We start from the raw sequence: 19,938 nt of genomic DNA on the forward strand, positions 1-19,938 counted from the left end.
TTGCTTGTTATGCCTAGCTAGGGGCGTTAAACGATAGCGCTTGTTGGGAGGCAACCCAATTTTATTTTTATTCCTTGATTTTTGCTCCTGTTTAGTAATAAATAATTTTTATAGCCTCTGCTTTGGTTGTGTTTTTTGTGTTTAATTAGTGTTTGTGCCAAGTAGAACCGTTGGGAAGACTTGGGGAAAGTCTTGTTGAACTTGTTGTAAAAAACAGAAACTTTAGCGCTCACGAGAACAACTGTCATTTTTATTTGGAGAGTGATATTTAGTTAATTATTTTCGAAGATTATTAATAGATAAATTCCTCACGTCCAGCAATTTATTTTAGAATTTTTGGGGTTCCATATCTTGCGTTAGCTACAGATTACTACAGACTGTTCTGTTTTTGACAGATTCTGTTTTTCGTGTGTTGTTTGCTTATTTTGATGAATCTATGGCTAGTAAAATAGTTTATAAACCATAGAGAAGTTAGAATACAGTAGGAATAACACAAATATAAATAAAGAATGAGTTCATTACATTACCTTGAAGTGGTCTTTTATTTTCTTTCACTAACGGAGGTCACAAGATTTTCTACTTTAAGTTTTGTGTTGTGAAGTTTTCAAGTTTTGGGTAAAGATTTGATGGATTATGGAACAAGGAGTGGCAAGAGCCTAAGCTTGGGGATGCCCATGGCACCCCCAAGATAATCTAAGGACACCTAAAAGCCAAAGCTTGGGGATACCCCGGAAGGCATCCCCTCTTTCGTCTACTTCTATCGGTAACTTTACTTGGAGCTATATTTTTATTCGCCACATGATATGTGTTTTGCTTGGAGCGTCTTGTATGATTTGAGTCTTTGATCGTTATTTTACCACAATCATCCTTGCTGTACACACCTTTTGAGAGAGCCATATATGATTTAGAATTTGTTAGAATACTCTATGTGCTTCGCTTATATCTTTTGAGTTATATAGTTTTGCTCTAGTACTTCACTTATATCTTTTAGAGCACGATGGTGGATTTGTTTTATAAGAACTATTGATCTCTCGTGCTTCACTTAGATTATTTTAAGAGTCTTAATAGCATGGTAATTTGCTTAAAATCCTAATATGGTAGGTATTCAAAGTTAGTAAAATTTTCTTAAGAGTGTTTTGAATACTAAGAGAAGTTTGATGCTTGATGATTGTTTTGAGATATGGAGGTAATAATATCAAAGTCGTGTTAGTTGAGTAGTTGTGAAATTGAGAAATACTTGTGTTGAAGTTTGCAAGTCCCGTAGCATGCATGTATGGTAAACGTTATGCAACAAATTTGAAACATGAGGTGTTATTTGATTGTCCTCCTTATGAGTGGCGGTCGGGGACGAGCGATGGTCTTTTCCTACCAATCTATCCCCCTAGGGGCATGCGCGTAGTACCGAGGTTTTTGATGACTTGTATATTTTTGCAGTAAGTATGTCAGTTCTTTATGACTAATGTTGAGTCCATGGATTATACGCACTCTCACCCTTCCATCCTTGCTAGCCTCTTCGGTACCGTGCATTGCCCTTTCTCACATTGAGAGTTGGCGCAAACTTCGCCGGTGCATCCAAACCCCGTGATATGATACGCTCTTCCACACATAAACCTCCTTATATCTTCCTCAAAACAGCCACCATACCTACCTATTATGGCATTTCCATAGCCATTCCGAGATATATTGCCATGCAACTTTCCATCATGACACATTCATTATTGTCATATTGCTTAGCATGATCATGTAGTTGACATAGTATTTGTGGCAAAGTCATCGTTCACTCTTGGTCCATTGCATATCCCGGTACACCGTCGGAGGCATTCATATAGAGTCATCTTGAATCTTTCGGATCTGAATATTCATACCACAATTAAGAAGAATTACATTAAAATTATGACAAGTAGCACTCCGCATCAAAAATTCTGTTTTTATCATTTACCTACTCGAGGATGAGCAGGAATTAAGCTTGGGAATGCTTGATACGTCTCCAACGTATCTATAATTTTTGATTGCTCCATGCTATATTATCTACTATTTTGGACATTATTGGGCTTTATTATCCACTTTTATCTTATTTTTGGGACTAACCTATTAACCGGAGGCCCAACCCAGAATTGCTGTTTTGCCTGTTTTAGGGTTTCGAAGAAAAGGAATATCAAATGGAGTCCAAACGGAATGAAACCTTCGGGAACGTGATTTTCTCAACGAACAAGACCCGGGAGACTTGGACCCTACGTCAAGAAAGAAAAGAGGAGGCCACGAGGTAGGGGGGCGCGCCCACCCCCACCAGGCGCGCCCTCCACCCTCGTGGGGCCCCTATTGCTCCACCGACGTACTCCTTCCTCCTATATATATATATATATATATATATATATCCATGTACCCCCAAACGATCAGATACGGAGCAAAAACCCTAATTCCACCGCCGTAACTTTCTATATCCACGAGATCCCATCTTGGGGCCTGTTCCGGAGCTCCGCTGGAGTGGGCATAGATCACGAAGGGCTTCTACATCAACACCATAGCCCCTCCGATGAAGTGTGAGTAGTTCACCTCAGACCTACGGGTCCATAGTTACTAGCTAGATGGCTTCTTCTTCCTTTTTGGATCTCAATACAATGTTCTCCCCCTCTCTTGTGGAGAACTATTCGATGTAACCTTCTTTTTGCGGTGTGTTTGTTGAGAACGATGAATTGTGGGTTTATGATCAAGTCTATCTATGAATAATATTTGAATCTTCTCTGAATTCTTTTATGTATGATTGGTTATCTTGGCAAGTCTCTTCGAATTATCAGTTTGGTTTGGCCTACTAGATTGATCTTTCTAGCAATGGGAGAAGTGCTTAGCTTTGGGTTCAATCTTGCGGTGTCCTTTACCAGTGATAGTAGGGGCAGCAAGGCACGTATTGTATTGTTGCCATCAAGGATAACAAGATGGGGTTTTCTTCATATTGCATGAGTCTATCCCTCTACATCTTGTCATCTTGCTTAAGGTGTTACTCTGTTTTTAACTTAATACTCTAGATGCATGCTGGATAGCGGCCGATGAGTGGAGTAATAGCAGTAGATGCAGGTAGGAGTCGGTCTACTTGTCTCGGACGTGATGCCTATATACATGATCATACCTAGATATTCTCATAACTATGCTCAATTCTGTCAATTGCTCAATAGTAATTTGTTCACCCACCGTAGAATACTTATGCTCTTGAGAGAAGCCACTAGTGAAACCTATGGCCCCCGGGTCTATCTTTATCATATTAATCTCCTACTAATTAGTTATTTCCTTTGCTATTTACTTTGCCTTTATTTTACTTTGCATCTTTATTATAAAAATACCAAAAATATTATCTTATCATATCTATCAGATCTCACTCTCGTAAGTGGCCTTATAGGGATTGACAACCCCTATTTGCGTTGGTTGCGAGGATTTATTTGTTTTGTGCAGGTGTGAGGGACTCGCGCGTAGCCTCCTACTTTGATACCTTGGTTCTCAAAAACTGAGGGAAATACTTACACTACTTTGCTGCATCATCCCTTCCTCTTCAGGGAAAACCAACGCAGTGCTCAAGAGGTAGCAAGAAGGATCTCAATACAATGTTCTCCCCCTCTCTTGTGGAGAACTATTCGATGTAATCTTCTTTTTGCGGTGTGTTTGTTGAGACCGATGAATTGTGGGTTTATGATCAAGTCTATCTATGAATAATATTTGAATCTTCTCTGAATTCTTTTATGTATGATTGGTTATCTTTGCAAGTCTCTTCGAATTATCAATTTGGTTTGGCCTACTAGATTGATATTTCTTGCAATGGGAGAAGTGCTTAGCTTTGGGTTCAATCTTGCGGTGTCCTTTCCCAGTGATAGTAGGGGCAGCAAGGCATGTATTTTATTGTTGCCATCGAGGATAACAAGATGGGGTTTTCTTCATATTGCATGAGTCTATCCCTCTACATCATGTCATCTTGCTTAAGGCGTTACTCTGTTTTTAACTTAATACTCTAGATGCATGCTGGATAGCGGTCGATGAGTGGAGTAATAGTAGTAGATGCAGGCAGGAGTCGATCTACTTGTCTCGGACGTGATGCCTATATACATGATCATACCTAGATATTCTCATAACCATGCTCAATTCTATCAATTGCTCAACAGTAATTTGTTCACCCACCATAGAATACTTATGCTCTTGAGAGAAGCCACTAGTGAAACCTATGGCCCCCGGGTCTATTTTTATCATATTAATCTCCTACTACTTAGTTATTTCCTTTGCTATTTCCTTTGCCTTTATTTTACTTTGCATCTTTATCATAAAAATATCAAAAATATTATCTTACCTTTTCTATCAGATCTCACTCTCGTAAGTGGCCTTATAGGGATTGACAACCCCTATTTGTGTTGGTTGCAAGGATTTATTTGTTTTGTGCAGGTGCGAGGGACTCGCGCGTAGCCTCCTACTGGATTGATACCTTGGTTCTCAAAAACTGAGGGAAATACTTACGCTACTTTGCTGCATCATCCCTTCCTCTTCGGGGAAAACCAACGAACTGCTCAACAGGTAGCAAGAAGGATCTCAATACAATGTTCTCCCCCTCTCTTGTGGAGAACTCTTCGATGTAATCTTCTTTTTGCGGTGTGTTTCTTGAGACCGATGAATTGTGGGTTTATGATCAAGTCTATCTATGAATAATATTTGAATCTTCTCTGAATTCTTTTATGTATGATTGGTTATCTTTGCAAGTCTCTTCGAATTATCAGTTTGGTTTAGCCTACTAGATTGATCTTTCTTGCAATGGGAGAAGTGCTTAGCTTTGGGTTCAATCTTGCGGTGTCCTTTCCCAGTGACAGTAGGGGCAGCAAGGCACATATTGTATTGTTGCCATCGAGGATAACAAGATGGGGTTTTCTTCATATTGCATGAGTCTATCCCTCTACATCATGTCATCTTGCTTAAGGCGTTACTCTGCTTTTAACTTAATACTCTAGATGCATGCTGGATAGCGGTCGATGAGTGGAGTAATAGTAGTAGATGCAGGCAGGAGTCGGTCTACTTGTCTCGGACGTGATGCCTACATACATGATCATACCTAGATATTCTCATAACTATGCTCAATTCTGTCAATTGCTCAATAGTAATTTGTTCACCCACCATAAAATACTTATGCTCTTGAGAGAAGCCACTAGTGAAACCTATGGCCCTAGGGTCTATCTTTATCGTATTAATCTCCTACTACTTAGTTATTTCCTTTGCTACTTCCTTTGCCTTTATTTTACTTTGCATCTTTATCATAAAAATACCAAAAATATTATCTTATCATATCTATCAGATCTCACTCTCGTAAGTGGCCTTATAGGGATTGACAACCCCAATTTGTGTTGGTTGCGAGGATTTATTTGTTTTGTGCAGGTGCGAGGGACTCGCGCGTAGCCTCCTACTGGATTGATACCTTGCATCTCAAAAACTGAGGGAAATACTTACGCTACTTTGCTACATCATCCCTTCCTCTTCAGGAAAACCAACGCAGTTCTCAAGAGGTAGCAAGAAGGATTTCTGGCGCCGTTGCCAGGGAGCATAACTCTATTCTTTGAGTAACTTGGGATATATATCTTCTTATCATTATGAAGAACTTGAGAGATCCAAAAACCAAGATCTATCCCTCAACTATGAGGGGAGGTAAGGAACTGCCATCTAGCTCTGCACTTGATTCACCTTCTGTTATGAGTAAGTTTGCGACACCTACACCTGCTTCTGCTATTCGTTCTGATATGTCGCATGTTATTGATGATGCCACTTCTACTATGCATGATACTTATGATGAAACTACCTCTATGCCTGATACTAATGTGCCACTTAGTGACTTTCTTGATGAACAACTTGCTAGGGCTAGAGAAATTGAAAATATTGAATCTGATGATACTGATGAAAGTGATGATGAAGAATCACTTGTTATTCCTAAGGGTTATGTTTTTGATCAAGAAGCTTCTTTAGCTATTTTAGCTTGCAAAAATAGAAATGAACTCAAAAGGTTATTAGCTAAATGGAGTAAGCAATCTCTAAATGCTAGAATGAAACCTGACCCTGCTTTTGCTACTTCACCTATCTTTGTTACTCATAAGGATTATGAATTCTCTATTGATACTGATATAATTACTTTGGTTGAATCTGATCCTTTTCATGGTTATGAATCTGAAACTGTTGTGGCACATCTTACTAAATTGAATGATATAGCTACCCTGTTTACTAAAGATGAGAGAACTCGCTACTTTTATATCCTTAAAATATTTCTGTTCTCATTAAAGGGTGATGCTAAGATATGGTTTAATTCTCTTGATCCTGGTTGTGTGCATAGTCCCCACGATATGATTTATTACTTCTCTGCTAAATATTTCCCTGCTCATAAGAAACAAGCTGCTTTAAGGGATATATATAATTTTGTGCAAATTGAACAAGAGAGTCTCCCACAAGCTTGTGGAGGCTTCTCAAATTACTTAATGCTTTGCCTGATCATCCTCTTAAGAAAAATGAAATACTTGATATCTTTTATAGTGGACTAACCGATGCCTCCAGAGATTACCTGGATAGTTGTGCTGGTTCTGTTTTCAGGGAAAGAACACCGGATGAAGCTGAAATTCTATTGAATAATATGTTGGCAAATGAAAATAATTGGACACCTCCGGAGCCAATTCCTGAGGCTATTCCTAAACCAACTCCGAAGAAGAGGGGTATTCTATTTCTCAGTCCTGAAGATATGCAAGATGCAAAGAAATCTATAAAAGAAAAGGGTATTAAAGCTGAAGATGTTAAGAATTTACCTCATATTGAAGAAATACATGGTCTTAATTTACCGCCTGTTGAAGAAACATATAATCTTAATCCTTTACCTATTGAAGAAACTCATGGTCTTGATAACCCGACACAGGTAGTAAAGGTAAAGTCTCTCTATAGATATGATAAAGTTGAAATCCCATTTACTAAGTTTGCTAGCCCATGCTTAGATGAGTTTGATAAATTTATGGCTAAGAAAGAAGATTTTAATGCTTATTTTGGTAGACAATTGAAATACAATTCAAATATGCTTGAACACTTGGGTGATTATATGGCTAATGTTAAAGGTGAACTTAAACTTATTAGTAAACATGCTTCTATGGTTACCACTCAAGTAGAACAAGTACTTAAAGCTCAAAATGATTTGCTTAATGAATTGAATAATAACAATAATGATAATGATGTAAGAGTTATGACTAGAGGTGGTAAAATGGCTCAGGAACCTTTGTATCCTGAAGGCCACCCTAAGAGAATAGAGCAAGATTCTCAGAGAAATAATATAGATGTACCTAGTTCTTCTAAAAAGAAGAAAAAGAAAAATGATAGGACTTTGCATGCTTCTAGTGATCCTATTTGTTGAAACACCTGAGAATCCAAATGATATTTCTATTTCTGATGCTGAAACTCAATCTGGTAATGAACCTGAAACTAGTGATAATGTTAATAATAATGTTCATGATGATGCTCAACCTAGTAATGATAATGATATAGAAATTGAACCTGCTGTTGATCTTGATAACCCACAATCAAAGAATCAACGTTATGATAAGAAAGACTTTGTTGCTAGGAAACATGGTAAAGAAAGAGAGCCTTGGGTTCAGAAACCCATGCCTTTTCTTCCCAAACCATCCAAGAAAAAGGATGATGAGGATTTTGAGCGCTTTGCTGAAATGATTAGACCTATCTTTTTGCGTATGCGATTAACTAATATGCTCAAAACCAATCCTTATGCTAAGTACATGAAAGATATGATAACAAATAAAAGAAAGATACCGGAAGCTGAAATTTCTACCATGCTTGCTAAATATACTTTTAAGGGTGGAATACCAAAGAAACTTGGAGATCCAGGAGTACCCACTATACCATGCTCCATTAAAAGAAACTATATTAAAACTGCTTTATGTGATCTTGGAGCCGGTGTTAGTGTTATGCCTCTCTCTTTATATCGTAGACTTGATTTGAATAAGTTGACACCTACTGAAATATCTTTGCAAATGGCTGATAAATCAACTGCTATACTTGTCGGTATTTGTGAGGATGTGCCTGTTGTAGTTGCAAACGTTACTATTTTAACGGACTTTGTTATTCTTGATATTCCCGAGGATGACAGTATGTCTATTATTCTTGGAAGACCCTTTTTGAATACTACAGGGGCTGTTATTGATTGCACTAAAGGCAATGCCACTTTTCATGTTAATGGTAATGAGCACACGGTACACTTTCCGAGGAAACAACCTCAAGTTCATAGTATCAACTCTATTGGAAAAATGCCATCGATTATATTTGGAGGTTTTGAATTTCCTCTTCATACTGTCAAGAAGAAATATGATATTCTTATTATTGGGGGTGTGCATATCCCCGTTGAGGTAACATAGTGTTATTCGTAATTTCTCCGGTTCCATGTTATTCGGAATGAGTTCGTTAACAAGACTTGATCAACCTTGTTAGTGGATTCCTTTTGATGATCATGAGATGGATGAAACTAGAAGGCACAACCTTCTGTACCCCACTTTTACTTTCTGTTATTTACATTAAATAAAATAGATATAAATATTTTTCTGTCTGTTATCTGATTATCCGTGCAGTATAAAAATACCTCGAAAATAAAAGTTCTCCAAATGCCCTGAAATTTAAATATGATTTTTTTCCAGAATATTTGAGAATAACTGAGAACACAATAGGGGGGGTCAACCACCTGCCCACGAGGGTGGAGGGTGCGCCCTGCCCCCTTGGCGCGCCCCCTGCCTCGTGGGCCCATGGTGGCCCTCTTCCACTTATTCCTGCACTCACACACTTCATCTTCCTCCCACAAACACGAATATCCAGCTCAAGCACGAGTTCTAGCTCACTTTGCTGCCATTTTCGATCTCCTTGCTCAAAGCACCTCTCACCAAACTGCTTGCGGAGATTGTTCCTTGGTATGTGACTCCTCCATTGGTCCAATTAGTTTTTGGTCTAGTGCTTTATTCATTGCAAATTTTTGTTGCTTAGGTGACCCTTTTCTTGAGCTAGCATGTCAAATTTATATGGTTCCAAGTAGTTTTGATGCATGATATAGGCTCTAGGCACTTGTAGGAGTAGTTGCTATCAATATTATTGAGTTTGGTTTACTTTTATTTTGAAGTTACTAAAAATTTCAGAATTTTTCAGAAAATGATGAGGAGACTTTTGAGGGGCTCGTCGAGCCAAAGCTCGAAGGAAAAGGCACCAAAGCCTAAGTATAGTTTGCCTCGCACCGCGGAGATTCAGGCGTGTGAATGGCCTTCCGATGATTTCTTGAGAGCGGCCCGGATTTATGAAGATTTTCATGAATTGGCTAAAAATGCAGGCCTCACCGCTTTCCTCCACGACCAATGCGATCAGTATCTCTTACTCACAAATACCTTTGTGCAAAACTTTCATTTCCATTCTAGGAGCTCACCACCTACCGTGGAGTTTCATTTATATGATGAGCATAAGGAGATGTCACTTTATGATTTTTGTCGGGTTTGTTTAGTCCCTTTTGAGGGCAAGACAGAAGAACCACATCACGATGATGTGGAGGGGTTCATCGATACTATCACTGTAGGGGAAACAAGGAAGGTTTCTGATGCACGAATCACTAGCATACATTTTCCTGTTTTACGTTACTTTGCATTATTTTCTAGTCGTTGTTTAATTGGTCGCGGAAACTATGGAAACTTTAGTAGATATTATTATTTTGCTCCATGGTTTATACAGTGATAACTCTGTTAATATGGGCGGCATTATTGCCAAATGGTTAAGTCTGAATCGTACAAAGGGCCCCATCTTTGGTGGCATCTATGCTTCACGCCTAGCTGCACATTTTAACATACCTATTAGGCATTATGAGAAGGAAGAAAAAGTGCTGCCTCGTGTTTATCTAGATTATAAAATATGGTGGCACATGATTTTATTGTTAAGAATAGGGAAGGAGAGCTTAAATATCAATTGTTCTTTAATAAACACCATCCTAAGACTATTACCTTGCCTGCTCCTTCTTTGTTTGATTTATCTATAGGCACGTACCTTGTTCCGTTGAAGGCTATTCACACCTACCGGAACCCTGCACCAGCTGAGGAGACAGAGCCGGAACCACAAATTGATCCTTCACGACAGTCTAATTATCAGTGGGATCCAGAGATGATTGTCAGCCAGTGGCAATCGGAGTCTTCCTCTTCTTCTTCTCAGTACGACCCCAACTATTATTATGGATATTCGCCAGGCCAGCCGTGGCCATAGACCAACTTAGGCCAAAAGCCAAAGCTTGGGGGAGTACGTATTTCCCACCGACATTACATTTATGTTCACACACTCATTGCTAGATGTCGGTGCTCATACTTTTTCATTGTATCATCCATGCTAGTTTATTTTCCTTTTTATGCTTTCTTCTTGTGTGTTTAATAAACCTTAAGAAAAACCAAAAAAATTAGTTGTAGCTTTTAATTAATTTAATTTCCATGCTTGTAGTAGTAATTAAAAAGAAAACCCAAAAAGATTCATGTTCTTCTTTTTCTTGTTGGGAGCTTTCCCGTGTAAATAGTTTTATTTCTTTTCTTTTCTTTGGGGGTCGATAGGAGAAGACCATAATTAAATTGTTGAAGTGGCTCTTATATGCATTATTGTTGATCTAACAAAAGAGCCCATATTGCCTTGTCTTCTCCTGTTTATTGAATACTTGCAGATTCCAGCTTAGTCCAATGCACGTGCACTATTATTATTATTCACATCATTCGATCATGCAAGTGAAAGGCAATTATGATGTTATATGATTGGCTGGCTGAGATGAGAAAAGCTGGTATGAACTCGACCTCTTTTGTTTTTGTAAATATGATTAGTTCATCGTTCCTGATTCAGCTTATTATGAATAAACATGTTTGCAATGACAATTAGATATCATAGTTTCTTATGCCATGCTTGATTAGCTATGAGTTATAATGGTTTACCTTGCGGGCCAACATGCTATTAAAATGGTTATGATGTGGTATGATAGGGTGGTATCCTCCTCTGAATGATTTAAGCGACTTGACTTGGCACATGTTCACGCATGTAGTTGAAACAAAATCAACATAGCCTTCACGATATTTATGTTCATGGTGGATGATATCCTACTCATGCTTGCACTTGGTGTTCATTAATTTTAATGCATGTTCATGACTGTTGTCGCTCTCTAGCTGGTCGCTTCCCAGTCTTTTGCTAGCCTTCACCTGTACTAAGCGGGAATACTACTTGTGCATCCAAACTCCTTAAACCCCAAAGTTATTCCACATGAGTCCACTATACCTACCTATATATGGTATCTACCTGCCGTTCCAAGTAAATTTGTATGTGCCAAACTCTAAACCTTCAAATAAATATCCTGTTTTGTATGCTCGAATAGCTCATGTATCAACTAGGGTTGTCTGTATCTTCCATGTTAGGCGGGTTATTCTCAAGAGGAGTGGACTCCACTCCTCACTCACGAGATAAATGGCTGGTCACCGGGATGCCCAGTCCCATGCTTTATGCAAACTAAATCAAAATAATTGCAAACAAAACTCCCCCTGGGACTCTTGTTAGTTGGAGGCACTCGTTGTTCGAGCAAGCCATGGATTGATGCTTGTTGGTGGAAGGGGGAGTATAAACTTTATCATTATGTTTGGGAACCGCCTATAATGTGTAGCATGGAAGATATCACCATCTCTTGGTTGTTATGTTGACAATGAAAGTATACCGCTCAAAATATTATTCACCTCTGTTTCAAAATCGAGCTCTGGCACCTCTACAAATCCCTGCTTCCCTCTGTGAAGGGCCTATCTATTTACTTCTATGCTGAGTCATCATCCTCTTATTAAAAAGCACCAGTTGGAGAGAACGCTGTCATTTGCATTCATTACTGTTAGTCTACATTGAGTATGACTTGACTGGATCTCTTTTACCATGAATTACAATGTCTAGTCAGTCCTTGGTCTTTAAAGGTGCTCTGCATTTATGTTTTGCGGTCTCAGAAAGGGCTAGCGAGATACCACCTTGTTATATCATATTATGATTTTTTTGAGAAAGTGTTTTCATCCAAGATTTATTATTATTGCTCACTAGTTGATTATGCTATTGACATGAGTAAACTTGAGACCTATGCGTTATTGCAAATGTGGTTAGTTATAATCTTTGCTGAAAACTTGAATGCTCGCTTTACATATTTACAACAACAAGAGCAAACAGGGTTTGTAAAAGTTTTTCTTATCACTTTCAGTTTATCAACTGAATTTCTTGAGGACAAGCAAAGGTTTAAGCTTGGGGGAGTTGATACGTCTCCAACGTATCTACTTTTCCAAACACTTTTGCCCTTGTTTTGGACTCTAACTTGCATGATTTGAATGGAACTAACCCGGACTGACGCTGTTTTCAGTAGAATTACCATGGTGTTATTTAATAGCAGGAGCAAATGTTCTCGGAATGACCTGAAACTTCACGGAGCCACTTTTCAGAAAATAAGAAAAATACCTACAAAAGATGAAGGCCAGGGGGCCTACCACCTCTCCACGAGGGTGGGGGGCGCGCCCCTACCTCATGGGCCCCCTATTGACTCTCCGACCTCAACTCCAACTCTACATATTTGCTTTCGGGGAGAAAAAAATCAGAGAGAAGAAATCATTGCGTTTTACGACACGGAGCCGCGGCCAAGCCCTAAAACCTCTCGGGAGGGCTGATCTGGCGTCCGTTCGGGGCTCCGAAGAGGGGAATCCGTCGCCATCGTCATCACCAGCTATCCTCCAGCACCAATTTCATGATGCTCACCGCCGTGCATGAGTAATTCCATCGTAGGCTTGCTGGACGGTGATGGGTTGGATGGGATCTATCATGTAATCGAGTTAGTTTTGTTAGGGTTTGATCCCTAGTGTCCACTATGTTCTGAGATTGATGTTGCTATGACTTTGCTATGCTTAATGCTTGTCACTAGGGCCTGAGTGCCATGATTTCAGATCTGAACCTATTATGTTTTCATCAATATATGAGTGTTCTTGATCCTATCTTGCAAGTCTATAGTCACCTATTATGTGTTATGATCCGTTAACCCCGAAGTGACAATTCGGGATACTTACCGGTGATGACCGTAGTTTGAGGAGTTCATGTATTAGCTATGTGTTAATGCTTTGTTCCGGTACTCTATTAAAAGGAGGCCTTAATATCCCTTAGTTTCCGTAAGGACCCCGCTGCCACGAGAGGGTAGGACAAAAGATGTCATGCAAGTTATTTTCCATAAGCACGTATGACTATATTCGGAATACATGCCTACATTACATTGATGAAATGGAGCTAGTTCTGTGTCACCCTAGGTTATGATTGTTACATGATGAACCGCATCCGGCATAATTCTCCATCACTGATCCATTGCCTACGAGCTTTCCATATATTGTTCTTCGCTTATTTACTTTTCCGTTGCTATTGCTATCATCACTACAAAATACCAAAAACATACTTTTACTACTGTTACCTTTTGCTACCGTTACCACTACTATCATATTACTTTGCTACTAAATACTTTGTTGCAGATATTAAGTTTCCAGGTGTGGTTGAATTGACAACTCAGCTGCTAATACTTGAGAATATTCTTTGGCTCCCCTTGTGTCAAATCAATAAATTTGGGTTGAATACTCTACCCTCGAAAACTGTTGTGATCCCCTATACTTGTGGGTTATCAATGGCTCAAGGGTATGATTCGCCAAGAAATCCAGCACCGAACCAAGTCAATGTCGGTTAACCCGTTTCCTAGCAGGGCTTTAACCTTTGAAATAGTGGGCGCAAGCTTTGCACGTTCAGCAGTGGTGAGCTTTTCGGGAAGATGATGGTTTGATTCGAGCCGTTGGACGCGATAACTCGGCAGTGGATTTTCATCAGCCGGAGAAGTATCTTTGCAATAGAACCATGTTTGGTTCCAATCTTTGGGATGACTCAGCACGCGAGCATACGGGAAGACCTCATCTCTTCTTTGTTGAATTGAGACCCCGCCAAGTTTTAAGTTGGGTCCGTTAGTAAACTCATTCTGCCGGTTCAGATAAAAATATTCCCTGAAGAGTTCAACACTGGGCTCCTCTTGAAGGTTGACTTCACAGAAGACTTGAAAATTGCAAATGTTTGACACGGAATTGGGTCCGATGTCTTGAGGATGGAGTTGAAAGAAGTGCAGAACGTCTCAGAAAAATTTTGAGCCGGGCGGTGAGAAGCCCCGATTCATGTGATCAATAAAAACAATGACCTCACCATCCTTTGGGTGAGGTCTTTCTTTGTTCTGTTTGGGAACACGCCAATGCAGGATGTCTTTGGCTGGTAAAAAGCCGATTTTGATAAAGTCCTTGAGCGTGTTTTCAGTGATAATAGAAGGAACCCAATTGCATGTGGTGACTGTCTTCGGCATTGTGAAGGAGGAAGCCAACAAGAAAGAAAATTTGCCGGTTTAAGTTGTTTTCATTAAGTCGGAAATGAATGCTGCAATATATATTCAGGTTGGCGGCTTAACCGGGGCCTAATACCATATGACTAAATTATAACTGGTGATGTTAGCCGCCATGACAGCAATGGTATTCAAGATCTATCAATATCGAATTCTACTAAGTGTTGAAGCAAACATGTTTCACAGATGGATGCTAGAATTTCGGATCTATGATACTTCGGATAATGGAAAATATTCTTGACCTAAATTATAGTGCTCGAGCAGTTCATATGTTCAGATTGTTTTTTACGCGAAGGAGATGGTCTAAATAACAAAAACAAGTATCACGGCCGCCACCGTGTAGAAGGAGTGCTAAGTTTGAATCAAAGTCGCAAGCTACAGCGAAGAACAAGGATGAACTCCGATGAACTTCCAAGAAACACTAATGTGATCTAAAGGAAAGGGAAGGAGAAGTACTCATTGGATCCACTGAACAATGAAGAGGTGCCGCAGTTGCTCTGGTCTCATTCATGTCGATGCAGCGGCCGGAGTCGAGGATGTTGTCGAGTTCGGCAGCGGCGGTGCTTAGGCGTGCAGGTGCATCGCGGAGGGAGAGGTTCAAGATGAGAAGAAGAAGGGGGAATGGAAAGGCTGTCGGACCCTATTTATAAGATAAGGGTCAATAGGCGGGCGCGAGAAACGATGATGCCAAAGAATGATTATCCAGCCGTTTGGATGCCTCGATTTTCGGGATGGCTAATTAAAAATAAGGATCTGTTAAGATATGCTGGATATGGTGCAAAATTAGTGACAGATAACGTCATGGCAGGTTTCCGTAATTCCAGGAGATGACGTCATGGCGGGTTACGCTATCTTGCAGAGAACAAGTGAAGAAGGTTTTTTCTAAGTATTGAAGATTGACATGAACAAGTTCAAATCAACCCGGGGCCTAATGTTGGGGATATAACTATTGGGTTAACCCACCTAGGATGGGTCGGGTTAAGCCATGGTGGTCTATCAAGACAAAGCCCATAAAGATACTAAAGATGGCGGTTCACTATGAAGACTCGTTAAAAGGCCCAGAGCCCAGAGGCGGCTTAAAGCCCATAAGTGTAAACCGCCATATATGTATGACTTGTATTGTAAGGCATAGATATTTCGTCATTGAGCCGGACACATTGTTATGAGCCGGCCGGGACTCTGCAAGCCGCTGGGCGTTAACCTGTGTATATAAAGGGACGACCTGGCGGCCCCTTAGTGCAAGAGACAACAAATCGAAAGCTAGGTCAAGTGTATTCACTCCCTGGTAATCGAGACATAAGCAATACCACCTCAAACTGGATAAGGCCTTTACCTTCACCGCAAGGGGCAGAACCAGTATAAACTCCTTTTGTCCTTTGTCCCATTTAACCCCTTTAAGCTAACCCTGTTGCGATGGCTCCACGACTAAGTCCTTTCGCTAGGACATTGATGACCCACAAGTATAGGGGATCTATCGTAGTCCTTTCGATAAGTAAGAGTGTCGAACCCAACGAGGAGCAGAAGGAAATGATTAGTGGTTTTCAGCAAGGTATTCTCTGCAAGCACTGAAATTATAGGTAACAGATAGTGTTGTGATAAAATAATTGGTAATGAGAAACAAGTAACAAAAGTAAATAAAGTGCAGCAAGGTGGCCCAATCCTTTTTGTAGCAAAGGACAAGCCTGGACAAATACTTATATAGAGAAAAGCGCCCCCGAGGACACATGGGAATTGTCGTCAAGCTAGTTTTCATCATGTTCATATGATTCACGTTCGGTACTTTGATAATTTGGTATGTGGGTGGACCGGTGCTTGGGTACTGCCCTTACTTGGACAAGCATCCCACTTATGATTAACCTCTATTGCAAGCATCCGCAACTACAACAAAAGTATTAAAGTAAACCTAACCATAGCATGAAACATATGGATCCAAATCAGCCCCTTACGAAGCAATGCATAAACTAGGGTTTAAGCTTATGTCACTCTAGCAACCCATCATCTACTTATTACTTCCCAATGCCTTCCTCTAGACCCAAATAATGCTGAAGTGTCATGTAGTCGACTTCACATAACACCACTAGAGGAGAGACAACATACATCTCATCAAAATATCGAACGAATACCAAATTCACATGACTACTAATAGCAAGACTTCTCCCATGTCCTTAGGAAAAAACGTAACTACTCACAAAGCATATTCATGTTCATAATCAGAGGGGTATTAATATGCATATAGGATCTGAACATATGATCTTACACCAAATAAACCAACTAGCATCAACTACAAGGAGTAAAAAACACTACTAGCAACCCACAGGTACCAATCCCGGACTTAGAGACAAGAATTGGATACAAGATATGAACTAGGGTTTGAGAGGAGATGGTGCTGGTGAAGATGTTGATGGAGATTGACCCCCTCCCGGTGAGAGGATCGTTGGTGATGATGATGGTGATGATTTCCCCCTCCCGGAGGGAAGTTTTCCCAGCAGAACAGCTCCGCTAGAGCCCTAGATTGGTTCCGCCAAGGTTCCGCCTCGTGGCGGTGGAGTCTCATCCCGAAAGCTGGCTTATGATTTTTTTCCTCATCCAAAGACTCCATATAGTGGAAGATGGGCATCGGAGGGCCACTAGGGGGCCCACGAGGCAGGGGGCGCGCCCAGGGGGTAGGGCGCGCCCCCACCCTCGTGGGCAGGGTGTGGCCCCCCTCCGGAACTTCTTGCGCTCAGTATTTTTTATATATTCTGAAAATGACTTCCGTGAAGTTTCAGGACTTTTGGAGCTGTGCAGAATAGGTCTCTAATATTTGCTCCTTTTCTAGCCCAGAATCCCAGCTGCCGGCATTCTCCCTCTTTATGTAAACCTTGTAAAATAAGAGAGAATAGGCATAAGTATTGTGACATAATGTGTAATAATAGCCCATAATGCAATAAATATCGATATAAAAGCATGATGCAAAATGGACGTATCAACTCCCCCAAGCTTAGACCTCGCTTGTCCTCAAGCGAAAGCCGAAATCGAAAAATATGTCCACATGTTTAGAGATAGAGGCGTCGATAAAAATAAAATACGGAGATGAGGGCATCATGATCATTCTTAGAATAGAAACTTATATAATTATTGTCATATGATCTCTTATGCTAGAGTAACAATTAAATCACAATTTCAAGTATGAATCATAAACTTCATTGAAAACTAACAAACTATAATCTCAGTCATTGTAGCAATTGCAATTTACCATAACATAGGAAAGAGTCATTATAAGAGCTTTTCAGCAAGTCCACATACTCAACTATCATATAGTCTTTCACAATTGCTAACACTCATGCAATACTTATGGGTATGGAGTTTTAATCGGACATAGAGAAAGATAGGGGCTTATAGTTTTGCCTCCCAACGTTTTACCTTAAGGGTAATGTCAACAATAATTGTTCATGAAGACTCACATCCAATTAGCCATATATACTAGGATCTTTCCAACATGTTGTGCTTGCCAAAAGATAAAATTTAAAAAGGAAGGGTGAAGATCACCATGACTCTTATGCAAGGTAGGAGATAAAAGTAAAAGATAGGCCCTTCACAGAGGGAAGCAGAGGTTGTCATGCGCTTTTATGGTTGGATGCACAAAATCTTAATGCGAAAGAACATCACTTTATTTTGCCACTTGTGATATGGAACTTAATTATGCAGTCCGTCGCTTTTATTTCTTCCATATCACACGATCGTATAAAGCTTATTTTCTCCCACACTAATAAGTCATACATATTTAGAGAGCAATTTTTATTGCTTGCACCGATGACAACTTACTTGAGGGATCTTACTCAATCCATAGGTAGGTATGGTGGACTCTCATGGCAAAACTGGTTTAAGGGTGTTTTGAAGCACAAGTAGTATCTCTACTTGGTGCAAAGAATTTGGCTAGCATGAGGGGGAAAGGCAAGCTTAATCATGTTGGATGATCCATGACAATATAATTTATCTCAGATGTAAGAAAACATAACCCATTATGTTGTCTTCCTTGTCCAACGTCAACTCTTTAACATGACATATTTGAATGAATGATCACAATCATAAAAGATGTCCAAGATAGTGTATTTATATGTGAAGACCTCTCTTTCTTTATTACTTCCTATTAATTGCAACGATGACCAAAACTATGTTTGTCAACTCTCAACAACCTTTATTCATCATACTCTTTCTATCTGAGCTCATTACTCTCCATAAGATCCATATGATCTCTTTGTTTCTTTTTATTTCTTTCTCTTTTCTTTTATTCACTCAAGATCATGGCAAAATAATCAAGCCCTTGACTCAACACTAATCTTTATTATATATAGCTCACGGACTTGATTACATAGAAGGATCATAAAGCAAAACTAACAACTAGATCATACTAAATCTTTATTCTACTAGATCAAGATATTATTAAAATGATCAAACTAAGAAAAGCGGTAAAGATAGAAGTGATGGTTATACGATACCAGGGCACTCCCCCAAGCTTGGCAGTTGCCAAGGGGAGTGCCCATACCAGATACTCAGTTCTTCTTTGTTGGTGAAGAAGGTGGAGTTGTTGATGATGGATAGTCGCACATCGAGCGTAGGAGGTCTTCTAACTTGCGGATAATGCCTTTGAGTGCGATGATATGCTCCTTCAACAAAATATTTTCACGTGTGAGATACTTATTTTGTATATGAGCTAACTCAATCATCTTGAAAGCTTTGATCTCAGTTGGGGTAAGAAGATTGTGATCAAGTTGAAGGATGTCTTCTGTTGCCGGAACTTGGTCCTCCGTGGACTTCTTGATCCCTTCATCCTTGTTGATCTCCAAGGGTTCTTCTCTCTTCAGCTCTATCTTCATTAGCCAAGCATCGTTGCCCTCATTGTCGGAGGAGGAGGGGGACGACATGATGCTTGGCTTTGACAACCCTGGCAGAAAACAGCTCGAAACAAGAACAGGAGATTTTTGCGTGATACGGGAGTCAAAACCTTCGGGAGATTATATAATGATTTTTTACCGACCAAAATATGTAACGTGTAAGAAAACAGAGTCCGGAGAGTGAACGAGGTGCCCACGAGGCAGGGGCGCGCCCAGGGTGGTAGGGCGCACCCTCCACCCTCGTGGAGCCCTCGTGTCCTTCCCGGACTGCTTCTTATTTTTCTATTTTTCTAAATATTGCAAAACGGAAGAAAATTGCCATTAGAACTGTTTGGGAGTCGGTTTACTTACCGTACCACTTACCTATTCCTTTTTGGAGTCTGAAACGTTCCGGAAAGTGTCCCTTATGTATTCCTCCGGGGTTACAGTTTCAATAACATTGGTTTCAACATTTATATGATTACTTGAGATATAATGTTTAATTCTTTGACCGTTCACCACCTTTGGATTTGTGCCTTCGAAGTTGTTGATTTTTATGGCACCGGAACGATAGACCTCCTCGATAACGTAAGGACCTTCCCATTGCGAAGGATCTGT

This window comes from Triticum aestivum, chromosome 3A (assembly GCF_018294505.1).
Source record: "Triticum aestivum cultivar Chinese Spring chromosome 3A, IWGSC CS RefSeq v2.1, whole genome shotgun sequence".
Classification (NCBI taxonomy): Eukaryota; Viridiplantae; Streptophyta; class Magnoliopsida; order Poales; family Poaceae; genus Triticum; species Triticum aestivum.